Source organism: Dendrobates tinctorius, unplaced genomic scaffold (assembly GCF_039654945.1).
Source record: "Dendrobates tinctorius isolate UK_male_01 unplaced genomic scaffold, ASM3965494v1 ptg000254l, whole genome shotgun sequence".
Lineage (NCBI taxonomy): Eukaryota > Metazoa > Chordata > Amphibia > Anura > Dendrobatidae > Dendrobates > Dendrobates tinctorius.
The window spans coordinates 10,397,072-10,414,769 of record NW_027361921.1 but is presented as its reverse complement, the minus strand read 5'-3'; the positions used below and the strand labels follow the sequence as shown (position 1 = coordinate 10,414,769).

At 44.6% G+C, this 17,698-nt stretch overlaps 1 protein-coding gene across 3 annotated transcripts in view; it reads right to left on the bottom strand.

The window, feature by feature from the left end:
- PGAP1 (post-GPI attachment to proteins inositol deacylase 1) overlaps nt 1-17,698 on the bottom strand; it is a 794,782-nt gene that overhangs the window by 123,141 nt on the left and 653,943 nt on the right. The window lies entirely within an intron of this gene.

Sequence of the window (17,698 nt, the reverse complement as noted above, 5' to 3'; positions counted from 1 at the left end):
TAAAATCCGTGCACATTATTGCTTACTCTGGTCAACGACAGCAGTGGACCGGGGGCCCAGAAGGTAGGAGTGGGGTCCCAGAAGGTAGGAGCGGGGTGATTTTGCAGCACCGAAATCTGCACTTGTGCATGCACTGTCCACGTCGGCCATTTTCCCGGAGTCCACTGCAATATAAACCATGGGAGTGCGGTGGCTCCGGGCTTTAAGAAAAGTAAGTAGAGCCCCGTACCACCGAATAATCGCAGTGTCGGACCTCCAAATACCCTCTCCTCCCCGCCTGAGGCCCGCAGCAACACCCTACTCCTGCCTCCCCCTGCAGTGACCCTGAGACCCCACTCAACCACAGCCAGTAAGGTATATTCGAATTTTAAGATGCACACCCATTTACCCCCTAAATTTTTGGGAAAAAAAGTGTGCCTTATAATAAGAAAAATATGGTATATATATTTTTTGCCTAAAATACAAAGGAAACATGTCACCTTTAAATTCATCTTCAGTTTGCTTAACTGTTCACAATAACAGTAATTTTGACCAGGGCTGCCACTTTTACATGCCGACGTAAGTGTAAGGCCGGGGTCACACTAGCGATTAAATCGGACGAATGCAATGCGATAAGAAATCGCATTGCATTCGTCCCAATGTTATTCTATGGGGCAGCTCCCATCATGCGATTTTTGATCGGATCCGATCCTCGGACCGAGACAATCGCAGCATGCTGCGATTGTCACCGATTTTCGGATAGGATTCGACAATGCAAGTCTATGGGGGCGAGAAAAAATGGGACTACAAACGGACCAGATGTGTGACTTGCGATAAAATCGCACCCGGTGTCCTTTAGCAAAAGCCGGCAATTCTTTCAATACAGTAAAATCACACTGACCGGTCAAATAAAGAATGTTTAGATCTAGACATATATATACTGTATATATATATATATATATATATATATTTTATACATGTCATAGAGACACATTTATACATATATTTCAAATTCATACAGTTCTTCATAGCAGAATAGCCGCAGAAACATTTGCCGGCTTTTGTATAATCATTCTCCTGCCCGACATGAAATGACACATGGTTTACATATAGTTAACCCTTTCATTTCATGTTTTTTTTGTTATGTCTATCACTATTAATTAGATGAGGGTTTGTGGGTAAAATTTTGGCGTTGTAAGGGTTAATTTAAGGGGTTAATTCGTTGTATTAAATTGCAGGGACTCCTGCTGACGTCACTGAGGCTGCAGGGAGTCCCCGTAATTTAATACAACGAATTAACCCCTTAAATTAACCCCTACAACTCCAAAATTTTACCCACAAACCCTCATCTACTTAATAGTGATAGACATAACAAAAAAAAAACATGAAATGAAATGGTTAACTATATGTAAACCATGTGTCATTTCATGTCGGGTAGGAGAATGATTATACAAAAGCCGGCAAATGTTTCTGCGGCTATTCTGCTATGATGAACTGTATGAATTTGAAATATATGTATAAATGTGTCTCTATGACATGTATAAAATATATATATATATATATATATTGTGGTGTAGTTACCACTATGTCAGCTAGGGGGCGCTGCGTGGGTGTCCCAGGACGGGTGTACAGGCACATTCAGTGTGGTAACAGGAGCAGGGTCCTAAATGACCATTATGGGTCTCAAGGTGGGTGGCCTTGGGATGCAGGCTCCAGGGTGTATTGATCAGCAGAGGTACTGCTGATCTTTCTGTTACACTGTGTCAGGGAAGCCTGTGTGTGTCTATACAACCTTTAGTGATGTCATAGTCATGTGATCACCTGTGGGTGTGGTTACAGGGCTATGTAATTGAGGTGTTTGGCACATGTGAGAGAGAGTGGAGGGAGTCTGTCCAAGTGTGGACAGACTTCCATGTGTCCAGGTGGGACACTACAGAGAGTGTATATGGGGAGGACTACAGCTCCCAGCATGTGCTGAGACTCTCAGTCCGAGTCTGAAGCCACGGACATTTCTGTTCCTTTGCCTGAAGTGAAGGTTACATTTCAGTGTTATGCTGCCTTGTGGGTTTATGAAGTTAATAAACCCCATGAACTTTGGGAAAACCTGTCTCATGATTGTCTCCCGCTGCACCTGAGCGAGTCACATCCCTACAATTGGTGACAGACTGCGGGCAGCGACTCCCAGAAGCACGTGTGGCAGCGCTGGCGATTCTGAGCCAGGAGAGCAGACTGTCTGACAACCGTGAGTAATACTGACCGAGGTCAGAGAAAGTGACTGTGTTAATATTTGTGGGATACCTCTGAGGAGAAGAGGCATCCAGGAACCTGTGTGGCCGACACAGATAACAGACAGGAGTCTGTGTTGCACTGACCAGGGTCAGTGAGAGACTGTGTCCCTGGAGGGGTCAGTGAGCAAGGTCCTGGAGGGTCAGTGTTGTGAGGAGCCCTGAAGCACGTGCTATGACCTTGGACCTGGTGAGGCGTGTGTTGGGCAGTCTCAGGTGGAGACGGATGTCCTGAAGAGCACTCGCTGAGCCCCTGGACCTGGTGAGACCGGTGTGTTGGGAAACCCTGGGAGGAGGGCTGCTCCCTGAATAGCACCCGGTGTGCGCCTGTGTGTTGGACTGTCTCAGGCGGAGACGGTACGTCCTGAACAGCACACGGACAGGACATGAGAGACTGTGCATGTGTTTTTGTTTTTTTTTTCTTTTCCTCTGCAAAACCTGAAGGTGCTTGCTGTGGCTCAGTGGGGTCACGAAGGTCTCGCAGCACAGGGTCCTGGTGTTTTTCCTTTTTTGGGATCTGCCCTGGGAGCATTGGTAGCAGACGCTGTCTGTCTACACCATCCTGCTGCAGCTTTATTGCATGTGACTAAGCGGATACAGTAGTTGTGGCTTTACACAACTATTGAGGGTGAGTACCCTGTATCATTGCTTCATAACCCATTATACCTGCACTGGTAAGGCCCTATGGGCGCGCTTTTGTGGTTTTTATCTTTGAGGGTGACAAGCGGTTTCCGGTAACCCGGCGGGGTTAAGAAGGGGACAAGCGGCTTCTGGTGGATCGGTGGGTCCACGAAGACTGCGCAGCAGGAGCTGCAGTGACACCAGCCGCTGTGTGTGTGTGAACAGCAGCCGGAGGTGCCGGTGATCAGTGACAGCAGGAGCTGTGGTGGTGCCAACAAAGACTTGTGTGGTATCGTTAAAAGACAAACTGTACTGTGTGAACTGTGGCATAAGAAGTTCTGCAGAACGGACATGGGGAAATCCCAAAAGGGGGCGGTGACCCAAAAGGGAGTGGTAACCAAAAAGGGGTGGAGTCCCAAAAGGGGGCGGTGACCCAAATTGGAGTGGTAACCCAAAAAGGGGTGGAGTCACAAAAGGGGGCGGTGACCCAAATTGGAGTGGTAACCCAAAAAGGGGTGGGGTCCCAAAAGGGGCAGTGACCCAAATTGGAGTGGCAACCCAAAGTGGGGTGGTGGTCCAGAAAGTGGCCAAGTGTGAAGAAGTGACAGCACTGGGTGACTCAGTAGGTATGTCTGGAGTACCGCAGTGTATGTGCAGGTCTTTTTCAGAATGTGGAATATCCTTTCCAGGTAGTAATGATGGGCCACAGATGTGTACAGTGATGCTGCACCGGGAAGGAGCCTTTGGTCGGCTGGACTCAGAGAGTCAGGTGACTCTAACAGGAACGCCTCTCGTTTTCTCTCTGACCGAGAAAAACGTCAGGGTTCGCTGTAAACACGGGGTCACGGTGAACTACGCAGTAGACACAGTAGTGTTTGAGGGGACCAAAGGTGGTGAGTGCCAAGGTAGAGGGATACCACGGGACTTAGTCTATGCCTGGGAGAGGGGCCGGGACTTTCTTTTGTTTGATGACGTTTGGTCGGACGGTGGAGATGCTTCGACTGTGGGGCAAGCACACACTGAAACAGTGACGGCTCCTGACATGGACAGGTCAGAGGTAGAACTGACCAGAGGAAGAAGTACATCTGCCCAACTGACGGACCTGACGTCTCGTGATAAGACAGATGGTGGGCTGGGAGATGAGACTACTGGACTAGACACATTGGTGCTGGACGGTAACTGGAGGGTTCACTCGACTGGTGTGACTGACCCAGTGGTACCCTTTGATGATATAATTAAAGAGGTAGTGGTGAGACACGTGCTGGCCAAAAGAGAACAAGATCGTGAGATACAGCTTATAAAGGAGACTGTAACAGAACATGTCGAACGGGAAAGAGTCCTAAGGCAAGCAGCTGAGCACAGAGTGGATAAGCTGGAGAAGGAAGTCTCTGAGCTCAGAGGTCACCTGTCAGCGTGTAAAACCATGAACAAGACCCTGTTGGAAGATATGGAGGTGCTCAGAGAGGCCCAAGAGAAGCATCAACAGGAGATTCTCAGGAGAGAGGATCAGCGTCGCTACCTGGCAGAGGAGCGAGATAAAGTTCTGCAAGAACTCAGTGGAGTAGTAAAAGGTCTTCTACAGGAGAAGAAGTGGATGGACGAAGACGTACAGCGGCCTTGCCCGACTGATAGCAAGGCAGAACTGCCAAAGCCCATCTTGGAAAAGGGTCCTGAAGACTGTAAATCTCAGGAAGATGGTGAGCCAAGAGCTGCACAAGACAGTCACCCGGTCTTGGCAGATACCTTGAGGGAAGTGTCCGTGGGGAACCCAGAGCCATCTGTCCAGGATGAGAGCAAGTCCATGACCTTCAAGTGCGTGATGGAGGTACCCGAAGACGTGCGAGAAGCGTGTGCCAGCGAAGGTGTGCATGAGACCTTTAAAAAGGCAGTAAAGGCCTATAGTGTGAGCTGGGCACCAGAAACAGACCAGTTGGTGATACTGGCAGAAACGGAAGACACAGAGAGAAGGGTGGCTGTCCTGAAGGAGATGCACCTACAATGTCTCCGCACGAAACAGATGCTCGTGGAGCGTAATAGGAAAGCCGCTCGACGTCTGGAGCTTGCAAGGGAAGCACAAAGTCGGCTGGGCTTTGTGGAAGACATAATTCCGGTACCCAAAAATCTGGTGGGGAAAGTTGTTGGCAGACTTGGAAAGGTAATGCAGGAGATGGTGAATCGATCCAGTGTGAAGAGAGTGAGGATCCCACCTGCTGCTGAAATCCAAGTCGCTGTTGAAGATGACATGGTTCCTGTCATTGTGGTTGGTTCGGTGGAAAGCATTGGGAAGCTTCGCATGCTCCTGGAATATCGGGTAGCGTACCTGAAGGAGATTGAGCAGCTAAGACAGGATCGACTGCAGGTGAATAAGCAGATACAGAATGTCAGGTGGCGTCCCCCTCCAACCCAAGGTGTAAGGACCCGAAGGGATCCTCCAAGGAATGAAAGGACAGGTAGTCGAAGGCAAGAACGTCGAGAGTCCGCAAGTGGCCGGTCTAATCTTAGTAACATAGGCACGAGACTTGGTGGTGGACATAGCGACAGAGGGTCAGACTCAGACCAGCCAGTTGGCCCAGCTGGACGTGGGACTCATGACCGTGCGAACTGGGAGAGCCAGTCAGTGAGAGAAAGGTCGCGTGATGGAGCACACTGCAGACAGGCGGAGACTAAAGAGTGTCTGGTCACACTGACGGACGTTGACGGGAAGGCCCAAGGCCGAGATACTGACCGCTGGGGGCAGGGGAGGCCTAACGTAAATATGCAGTATGACTACCGAAACAGACGGAGATGGTCCTTCCGACTGGTAGGGCAAGGTGACATGGGTGCCAGGTCTCAAGATCCCTGGGTGATGTCATGTGTTCAACCCCACAAGTTTGAACATAGGGGGGAGGTATGTGGTGTAGTTACCACTATGTCAGCTAGGGGGCGCTGCGTGGGTGTCCCAGGACGGGTGTACAGGCACATTCAGTGTGGTAACAGGAGCAGGGTCCTAAATGACCATTATGGGTCTCAAGGTGGGTGGCCTTGGGATGCAGGCTCCAGGGTGTATTGATCAGCAGAGGTACTGCTGATCTTTCTGTTACACTGTGTCAGGGAAGCCTGTGTGTGTCTATACAACCTTTAGTGATGTCATAGTCATGTGATCACCTGTGGGTGTGGTTACAGGGCTATGTAATTGAGGTGTTTGGCACATGTGAGAGAGAGTGGAGGGAGTCTGTCCAAGTGTGGACAGACTTCCATGTGTCCAGGTGGGACACTACAGAGAGTGTATATGGGGAGGACTACAGCTCCCAGCATGTGCTGAGACTCTCAGTCCGAGTCTGAAGCCACGGACATTTCTGTTCCTTTGCCTGAAGTGAAGGTTACATTTCAGTGTTATGCTGCCTTGTGGGTTTATGAAGTTAATAAACCCCATGAACTTTGGGAAAACCTGTCTCATGATTGTCTCCCGCTGCACCTGAGCGAGTCACATCCCTACAATATATATATATAATATGTGTCTAGATCTATTCATTCTTTGTGTGGGGAAACCTGTCATTGGGCTCCATTATATGTCCATTTAGCTATCCTGCGAGAAAATCTCGCCAGACGGATGTCAAAAGGATCCTTACATGCGATTAAAATCGCATCAATGAAGAAAAATCGCATCAAAAACGGATCACTGGTTAAGATACCTATGTGCGATTTCGGACCGTTAAAATGGGACCGATTTTTTATTCGTTGTGTGTGACTCCAGCCTAATTTGTAAAATGGAGCCACTTTTTCGGGATTTCTGCTGTTTCGAAAGCTTAGGGGCTCTGCAAATGGTACTCACAAACTACTTCAGGAATCTCTGCTCCCTAAAAGCCAGATGGTGCCCTCTCTCTTCTGAGCTCTGCCATGCCTAAACAAAGGTGTATGAAGCCATATAGAGTATTGCTGCATTCGGAAGATAATGCTTTATAAATGTTTTGGTCCATTTCCCCCTATTATTCTTCAGCATAACAAACATTTTCTTGCAAAAAGTTTTTTTACAACATTTCATTTCAATGTTATAAAATTCTGCGAAGCACCTATAAGTTCAATATGCTCACAACCCCCGTAGATGAATTCCTGGAAGGATGTGGTTTCCAAAATTGGGTCATTTGATGGGAGTTAGAGCTGTTCTGGCAGTACAAAGGCCGTAGAAATGCAGCATGGTGTCCACAAACCATCAGTAAAGTCTGCTTCCCAAAATGAGACTTCTTCCTTTTGGAGCATTCCCGTGTGCCCAAACAGTTGTTTTCCCCAATATTTGGGGCAAAGGCATACTCCGGAAAAACTGCACAACAAATTAGGTGGTCAATTTTCTCCTGTTACCCTTATAAACTGAAAAAATTGGGGCTAAAGCAACATTTATTGGGAAAAAAATAATAATCATGATCCAAGGTTTTAAAATTCTGTTAAGTACATGTTGATACAAGATCTTCACCACACTGCTAGATGAATTCTTTGAGGGATGTAGTTTCCAAAATGGGGTCACTATCGTCCACTGTTTAAGCATATCATTGGCTCTGCAAATGTGACATGGCAACTGCTATCTATTCCAGACATTTTTGCTCTCCAAAAGTCAGCTGGTGCTCCTTCTCTTCTAAGCCCTGTTGTGCACCCAATCAATAGTTTAGCATCACATATGAGGTGTCGGTGTACTCAGGAGAAATTACACAACAAATTGGACAATCCATTTACTCCTGTTACCCTTGTGAAAATTGTAAATTTGGGACTAAAACAACATTTTTATGGGAAAAAAAGTATTTTTAATTTTCACAGCTAAAAATGATAACATTCTAACAAAAACAACCTTCCGAACAAAAAATAATATCTTTTAAAACATTATGCTGATCTAAACACTTGTAGTCATTGTTATTTATTAACTATTTTGTGTGTTATATCTATCTGATTCAAGGTCATAAAAAAATTGCAACATTTTTGTCAAATTTTTGATAGTTTCATAAATAAATGCACAAAATATTCACCACTAACATGAAATACAATGTGTTCCAAAAAAAAAAAAACATCCAGGAATCACGGATCAGGTGACGAGTTCCAGAGTTATTACCACAAAGTGACACTGGTCAGAGTTGCAATATTTGGCCTGCTTAGGAAGGTGAATGTCATGATCCAGACCGAGTTTTTCCTGGTCTGGTCATGTCAGGGGTTAACTTTTCTCTGCCTTGTTCTGGTGTCTGATCGGCTATTTCTCTGCGCTGCATCCTACAGGCAGTGTTAGTTATATTTTCTGCCTATGGTGTGAGTAGCTGACTGGTCATACCCTGATTTGTCCTGCTGTGTTTTGCTGTCTGTGCCCGTGTCTCTTCATTCCCCTATTTACGTCCCAACTCAGTGTTTCCCTTCATGTTTGGACTCCCCAATACCGACTCTACTTTGACTCTAACCCGCACCTGCCCTTGCTTCTGGTATTACTGACCTTTTTGGCGCTCCTCTGACTCTGTGTTTGGTATTTCCCTTGGTACTGCGCTACTCTCTGGTATTGACCCGACTTGTTTGAATATTCTGCTGCCGCCTGGTGGTAGCCTCGCTGCAGTGCTGCTGGACTGCTCTGAGCAGTATTTCAGTCTTCCGGAGGTGAAGGGGGTAAGGTTGAAAGTTCATTGAGTTCAACCTGTTTCCTAGGGCTATACTCCAATGATGAATGTTTGGTGAAAAAATTTAACGCTGCTTATTAAAAAAAAATCAAGTAGCCTACTTTACTTATAGGCACATAAATGGTGCAGAACATCTTTAACATCAAAAGCGCACTAAAACCTCATCGTGGGAACGTTGCCTAACAGGGTGATGTCATTTTAATATCTATTTGACATTGTTATTACTTAAACATATTAGTAAAACTACATTTTCAGATTCTAAGAAGCTAATTGAAAAGTAACAACCAATGTGGCTGGGCTTCCTGTTGTCATTTTAAAATGAAAAGCTATATTTGTCAATCCAGGTTTACTCAGTTTTAGGTCAATTAATTATTTTAATTAGGTACTAATAACCCATTCACATCAAAGCCTGTTTTCACCTTCCTGACAGCAGGCAATTCTTAGCACTGTCAGTTTATGAGGTCATGACTCTGGAACACTTCACTGGATCCCACTGATTCGGAGACTGTTATTTGTGACATATTGTACTTCATGATAGAGGTAAAAATTTCTTTAATATCACTTTAATTGTGAAAAAGAAAATCGGAATTATGGCGAAAATTTTGAAAATTTTGCAATTTTCCAAATTTTAAGTTTTATGTTCTTAAGTCAGAGAGCCATGTGAAAAAAAATAGTTAATAACTAACATTTTCCACATGTCTACATGTCTTCTTTACATCAGCATAATGTTTGAAACCTAATTTTTTTTTGTTAGGAAGTTATAAGTACCAGGGTCACACTTGCAAGTGCAATGCGAGAAACTAGCGCGAGTCTCTCGTCTCAATACTCGGCGCTGCCGCTGGCGGTTCGGCCCAGAGCGTTCAGCTGCATAGAAAGACATGCAGCTGCACACTCTGGTCCAAGTTATGGCGGCAGTGCCGGGTATTGAGATGAGAGACTCGCGCGAGTTTTTCGCATTGCACTCACAAGTGTGACCCCTGCCTTAAAAGCTGACCAGCGATTTCTAATTTTTACAACAAAATTTGCAAAACCATTTTTTTTAAGAACCACATCACATTTGAAGTGACTTTGAGGAACCTATAAGACAGAAAATACCAAAAAGTTAAACCATTCTAAAAACTGTACCCCTCAAGGTGCTGAAAACCACATTTAAGAAGTTTATTAGTGCTTGGGGTGCTTCACAGGAATTAATGGCATGTGGAAGGAAAAAATAAACATTTCATTTTCTTTTACAAAAATGTTGCTTTAGACCCAATTTTTTTTACTTTCACAGGGATAACAAAAGAAAGTGGATTACACAATTTGTTAAGCTATTTCTTCTGAGCATGCCGATACCCCATATATGCGGGAACCACTATTTGGGCGCACGGGAGGGCTCAGAAGGGAGCACCATTTCACTTTTTGAATTTAAAATTTGCTGAAATAATTAGAGGACGCCATGTCACGTTTGGAGAGCCCCTGATGTGACTTAGCAGTGAAACCCCCCACAAGTGACACCATTTTGGAAACTAGACCCCCCAGGGAACTTATCTAGATGTGTATTAAGCATCATGAACCCCATGTGCTTCACAGAAGTTTATAATATTGAGCTGTAAAAAAATAAAGAATCAAATTTTTCCCATGAAAATGTTGTTTTAGCCCCAAATTTTATATTTTTGCAAGGGTAGCATCAGAAAATGGACCCCTTTAATTTGTTGTACAATTTCTTCTAAGTTCACCGATACCCCATATGTGGTCAAAAACTACTTTTGAAACACAGTGCAAAGCTCAGAAGGGAAAGAGAAACATTTTTCAGTCCAGATATTTTCTGCACTGGTTTAAGGGTGCCATGTCACATTGGAAGAGCCCCTGACGAAGCAGAACTCCCCATAAGTGACCCCATTTTAGAAACTGCACCTCTCAATGAATTCATCTAAGGGTGCAGTGATCATAATGACAACACAGGTGTGACACAGAATTTTAAACCATTGGGCAGTGAAGAAAAAATTATTATATTTTTAACACTGAGACTGTTAGCCCCAAATTTTACATTTTTATACTTGGAAAGGGTAAAAATGGCACCAAAATTTGTCACACAATTTCTGCTGAATGTAGAAATACCCTGTATATGGTTGTACAGTAATGTTAAATCACGGACCCTTGTCTGGGGGTTTCATGGCAGCATAGACCCACTAATAAGATGATTTTATTAGATTTAATGTGCTGTCTAAGTTTATTCTTTCAGGAATCCTAATACTGAGTTAGCAGCTCGTTTTGGCTGTGTGTGGAGATGAGATCATATTGCCATGGGTACAGAGCAGGCTGGTGATTTCTACCTGCTGCTGTGGCTTAGCAACTGCATATGATTGGTCTGCTGAAATGTGTGGGAAAAAGCAAATATATAACGACTGGTCTTACTGGGAGTGGTCAGTACCTGCCCTGTCAGGAGAAGAAGATGCCCTCCTGCCCCTCCCCCATTTTTATTCATGTTTCCTTCTTGTATTCTCTTTCCTGTCATGAAGCTTTATTAGTGTGGACAAGATTGCTTTTGTCATGAGTGAATGAAGGGTTTTAGGTTATAAGAGATTGGTTGGTATTTATTAGATATTAAAGAAATTTTATTATATGGTATTTATATATGAATGGAAATAAAGTAACCCTTAATAAAGCTCCATAGCCATTTGCTTCCACAAACGTCTGTTTTATTTACTTAATATATAGCTTGTTGGGTTCTATGTTGCCATGCTTAGCCACACTGCGAGACTTGGAAGGAACAGAGAGCTATTTGCCTCTTGGAGAGCAGATTTTCCTTGAATAGTATGCCAACTCCATATACAGAGCCTTTAAGTGCAAGGAAAGCAGAAACCCCCCTCAAGTGACCCCATTTTGGAACTTATACCCCTTTGGGAATTTATCTACAGGTGTAGTGACTATTTAGATTTGATCGGTGTTTTCCAGAAACAAGCAGTAGTGGATGTTGACGAGTGAAAATTGCAAACTGCCATTGTAGTGCCCAGTATGTTTAAGTGACCAGTATGTTGTAGTGACCAGTACATTATGCCCAGCTCATGATTCTTGAGACATGCACCCATAAATCAGGCAGGCTCTAATCACTACAGAAATGCCAGACATGTGGGCAGTAAATGCAGTTTGGACACCCTGGGGCTCAGAAGGGAGGGGGCATTTGGATTTGGGAGCGCAGAATTTGTTGAATTTCAGTTGACGGGCAAGGAGTCATTTCGCTTTTCCGGATCCTTTTTAATGCCAGTAACATGGAAACACCCTATATTTCCATTGACAAATGATGCACCTGAATGGGGACTTGATTATTTTAGTGGATTGAGTTGAAGCTTTTATTGGCATCATTTTACATAACATTTAGAATCACATTTATCTGGCGCTCTACACTGAGCATTTACTTTTGGGTTTCTATCTAAATCTCCATGTGACAAGACAGATGAAACCACAGAGGGATCAATTCACTATATAACGAGGCACCAGAGTTACTCTGGATTTCATCTGGCCTCTGTTGTTCAGCATTGTCCTTCTTTTCAGAAGTACAGAAAACTGTGGTCGATCGCACTTTTATGCACGCCTAAAAAGACAGACATCGCTGGATCACAGGTCCTATGGCATCCACAGTGACTCCATTTGCCTCAATATAGACAATCGTCCGCTGGGGGTTCCATCTTAATCATGTATTTCAGAAATTTACACAGAAACGCCAGCGTATGGCTATGTGCACATGCTGTGGATTTATTGCATTTCCGCAGCGTTTTTCTTGCAGGGAAATGCTCCAAAAACGCAATGGATTACTTAAGCAATGTTAATAAATGACATTCCTGAATTGTTGTGCACATGCTGCGGAAATTTCTGTCCTTATTTGCAGGGTTATTTTTTCCGCAGCATGTCAATTCTTTTTGCAGATCGACGTTTTTCACCCATTGACTTCCATTGAGTCAGACAAATCTTCAGCAAAAACGCAGGTGTAAAAAGGTTTGCGGATTTGCTGCAGATTTGCTGTTAGGAGGAAGAGTGTGTGGGCGAAGAATGTGTGTGTGGGCGGAGAATAGATGTGTGGGCAGAGAGCAGGTGTGTGGGCGGAGAATATGTGCATGAGCAGAAAATATGTAAGTGTCTGTGTGTACCCATGTGACGAACAGCCTATAGTGTTTGTACTTAGGCGTCATCTGATGGGACTACTACTCCCATCCGGCTATGTCTGCTGTCACATACTGAATAACAGACATCATGAGCCAATGTTAATCAATTACATAATTACATACATATTCACATACAATATACATACTCATCGAACACCTAATCCCCAACGCCCGCGTTTCCTGCAAGCAATCAAAAAGAATAAACCAACATATACTCCCTGTCCGCCGTAGTCCAATACCGAGTGTCCCACGTTGATGTCCCCCAGCTGCTGATACACTGACAGGAGGTAATAGCTCTGCAGTGTATCACTGAGCTGCCATGAGGGTTCACCGGAGTTCATCAGCTCTGGTGCTCTCACTTATGGCACCGCTGCGTGAGGAAGTTCTCACACAGCGGTGGTGCCGTAAGTGAGTGCACTGGAGCTGATGAACTCTGGTGAACTCTAACGGCAGCGTAGTGACACACTGTGGGAGCGACTACCTCTTGTCAGTGTATCGTCTGAGGCCAGGTAGAGCAGTCACATCTCCCGATATGACTGTTCTTCACGTGAGATCGTCGTGGGACACTTGGTATTAAATGAACTATGGCAGACAGGGGCTATTATAAGTTGGTTTATTATTTTATTTTTGTTGCAAGAGACGACGGAGTCAAGGATTAGGCGTCAGTAAGTATGGTTAATTTAGATTCAATAAAGGAGTCTGTGTGATTATTTCCAATAAAGGACTTTATTCTGGCTGTGTGTTTATTTACCATATAAATAACTATAGGATTAGTAACCTGTGGGCTTGATGTCAACTGACAATACAAAGGTGATATCAAACCCACAAATATGAACCCCATTTGCCACCACTACAGGGCAAGTGGGAAGAGTGAAGCTAAGTTCCAGAATTGGTGCAACTATAGGATGCGCCATTTCTGGGGCTGCTGAGAGCTAATGTTTTTTAACCTGGGGGGGTGCCAATATACATGGCCCCTTCCCAGCCTATTATTATTAGCCCACAGCTGTCTGCTTAGCCTTTGCTGGTTCGATTTTATAGGAGGACCCCATGTCAACTTATTTCTGGGGTTCCCCTGTAAACTAGCCAGTAAAGGCTAAGCAAACAGCTGTGAGCTGATATTAATAGCCTGGGAACCTTTATGGCTATTGGCTCCTTCCCAGAATATTAACATCAACTCTTGAGCCGTCGGCTTTCCCTCTGCCGATTATGAAAATTATGCAGGAGCCCATGCAATTTAAAAAAAAAATGTTTTGGGAAAAATAAACAAATATTGCATTTCTGACAGTTGCTGTTTTGTTACAGCATATGCAGGTTAATTATGTTAATGCTCCTACATAGGCAAGTGTGCGTGTGTGCTTTTGTCTTTATTTAACTCTTTATGTACTGTTTTATTAATGAGGGTATCTGGCTCATTAAGGGTACCTCGGGTTTGGTAATATATATATATATATATATATACACACACATACACACACACAGCTCTGGTAAAAAATTAAGAGACCACTGCAAAATTTTCAGTTTATGTAAACATATGGGAAAAATTGAGTTACAATATACATATTCCACTTTTAAGGATGCTCTCAAGATTACTATAGAATGCATGAAAAACAACAGAGAGCTTTTTTGATCCTAATATTAACTTCAATGTACAAAAATGATATATTCAAAAAATTGTCAGACAAATTTAAATAAAAAATACAAATTGTCTTTATTTTTAGAAAAAAAATATATGACACACACAAATACAAATACAGAACAACTAGTGCTCATAAATAGTTAACATCCTATAGAATAGGCAGGCAGCATGTAACCATACAAGCAATGGAGGGCATAGTTGTAAGTAGATGCAGAGGTATCAGGCATACAATTTTTAAAGGGAATCTGTCACCCCTTTTTTGAGATATCATATAATGATATCATTCAATTGTGTGTCACATAAAGATTCTCTTAGCACTTTTGCTTCCCCCTGACCCCGAACCTTTCATGCATAAATACCTTTTTTAGATCGGTTCAGATGTATGTAAACTGCCACGGTCCGGTCCGAAGGGAAGGGGCTTATTCAACTGCTCCCCCCCTCCCTGTCTTGCTCTATGCATTTCTTCTTGTGTAGAGCAAGGCAGGGAGGGGGGAGCAGGTGAATAAGCCCCACCCAGAGGACCGGACAGCAGCAGTTTACATACATCTGAACCGATATAAAAAAGGTATTTATGCATGAAAGGTGCGGGGTCAGGGGGAAGCAAAAGTATGAAGAGAATCCTTATGTGACACACAATTGAATTATATCATTATATGATATCTCGAAAAAGGGGTGACAGATTCCCTTTAAACAGCATTCAATAATAAAGTGTGTAGTGCAACCAATATAGACCTAAATACTTCATTTCACAGCCTGAGACGTCACCATCAAATGCAGGGAAGGAAAAGGAAGCCAAAATTGTTTCAATACATAACATACAACGCTGATCAAATAATATCCTGCAGCAATGTCTTTTTCAATAGTAAATGCAGATCAGTCATAAACGCCTATCACCACCCTGATGATTACCCCATTCCATCCCTACCCATGCCAGAGCCCAACCAGAGCGCAAGGTGTATCCATATAAAAAGCCCACCCTGTATAGATAGATAGATAGATCTATAGAAAGATAGATCTATAGAGAGATAGATCTATAGATAAATGGAAGAAAATCAGGCAGCACTTCAGTTCAAGGAAAAATTATGGGCTTTAATCCAGCACCAAGTGGTGCAATGTTTCGACCTCACAACACGGTCTTTGTCAAGTGCTTGACAATATATCTATAGATATATCTACAGCTCTGGCAAAAATTAAAAGACCACTGTAAAATTTTCTGTTTGTCTGATTTTTCTCTTTATAGGTATATTTTTGAGTAAAATGTAAATTGCTCTTTTATTCTATAAACTTTGAATTTCCAAGCACTAAATTTTTTATTTATTTTCAGAAAATGAGAAATGGTCAAAATAACGAAAAAAATGCAGTGCTTGCAGACCTCAAATAATGCTAAGAAAACAAGGTCATAATCATTTAGAAACAACAATACTAATATTTTAACTCAGGAAGAGTTCAGAAATCAATATTTTGTGGAACAATCATGATTTTTAATAACAGCTTTCATGCGTCTTGGCATGTTTTCCACCAGTCTTTCACACTGCTTTTGGGTGACCTTATGCCACTCCTGGTACAAAAATTTAAGTAGTTCTTTGTTTGTTGGCTTGTAACTATCCATCTTCCTCTTGATTACATTCCAGAGGTTTTCAATGGGGTTCAGGTCTGGAGATGGGCTGGCCATGACAGGGATTTGATGTGGTGGTCCTTCATCCACACATTGATTGACCTAGCTGTGTGGCATGGCGCATTGTCCTGCTGGAAAAAAACAGTTCTCAGAGTTGGGGAACATTGCCTGAGCAGAAGGAATCCAACTGTTTTTCCAGGATAACCTTGTATGCGGCTTGATTCATACGTCCTTCGCAAAGATTAACCTGCCCAATTCCAGCCTTGCTCAAGCATTCCCAGATCATTGTGACGAAGTCAGTAATCGCTGACTCATTTTCTAGAGTGGACCCTCTGGGTCGTGGCACCCACCCACCGAGGGCGAGCTGACCTTGTGAGGAACCACCCCCTATACAGGGAGTGTCAGGGGCAAGACCAAGGGGGTGAGACACCACGACTGCTGGAACCAGACGGCCGGCTCAAGGAAGACACGCGTGTCTGATGACAAGGGACGTGCAGGAAACAAGACAAGGCGTGGGTTCAAGGTATCTTCATTAAGGCGAACTCAGGGTAACAACAGGTGCAAAACGTGATAACAGGAAAACACAGCAAGGTGCGTGCGTGGCACGCCAAGGTCCATGGCATGGTACGTGCTAGATGGCACACCTAGGTACAAGCAAGGCTCGATGGCATCGAACTCCGGACAACTGGCAACGATCGACAGGATCAGGGCATCAGGCTGCGGACATCAGCTCCGGATGTCAGGCCGCAGTCATCAGGCTTACGATCTCTGGCAGCGATCGGCAGGCTCCGGGCATCCGGCAGGCAAAGCATGTTTCAGACAAGGAGGCACAACAGATCTCCAGACATGGTGCGTGTTAGGGAACATGCCAAGGTCCAAGGCAAGGTTCCAGACAGGGTGTGTGCTAGGGGCACACCAGGGTCCAGGGCAAGGTGCAAGGCAAGGTGCGTGTGTAGGGGACACGCCAGGTTCAAAGTACAAAACACGGTGCGTGTGTAGGGGACACGCCAGGGTCCAAAGCTCAAAGGATAAGACATGGTGTGTGTGTAGGGTCACGCCAGGGTTCTAGGTCCAAGGCAAGGTCCTGCGCGTGCCGAGGGACACGTCAGGGTCATGGTACAAGGCATAGTCCTGCGCGTGCAGAGGAGCACGCCAGGGTCAGGTTCAAGTCAGGGGCCTGCTCGTGCTAGGAGACAAACCAGGGTTCAGGCTAAGGCAAGGGCCTGCGCGTGCTAGGAGGCACACCAGGCTAAGGCCTGTGCGTGCAAGAGGGCACGACAGGGTATAAGCTAGAGCCTGTGCGTGCAAGAGGGCACGACAAGGTACATGGCAAGACCTGCGTGTACTTTTACAGATGCACGGGGAGGTATGCCAAGGAGCAGGCTAGGGACTGTGCATGCTATGCTATTAGAGAAGCACGCAATGCACAGTGCGGGGCAGTGTGGGTGTAAGTAAGCACAAAGCATGGCTGGGGCACTGGCTAGCTGGGCGGGCTGAGGCTCAGACCGGCGGGCACGACCGAGGCAAGCACGGCTGAAGCACAACAGGCGGACACAGCTTAGTCACTGGCCGACGAGCACGGCTGAGGCAGACAGGCGGGCACATATAGCGTGGCACGGCTAAGGCACAAACAGGCGTGCGAGGGAAGGCCAGTCGCATGCAAAGGGCACGCAGAGAAACAAGGCAAGGCAAGAAACAAGGCAAGGTACAGAACATTTATAACCAACAAAAGATCCAACAATATTAACAATGTGCCTCACATAGCATTAATGACAACCCATCTGTTTTAATATCCTTTT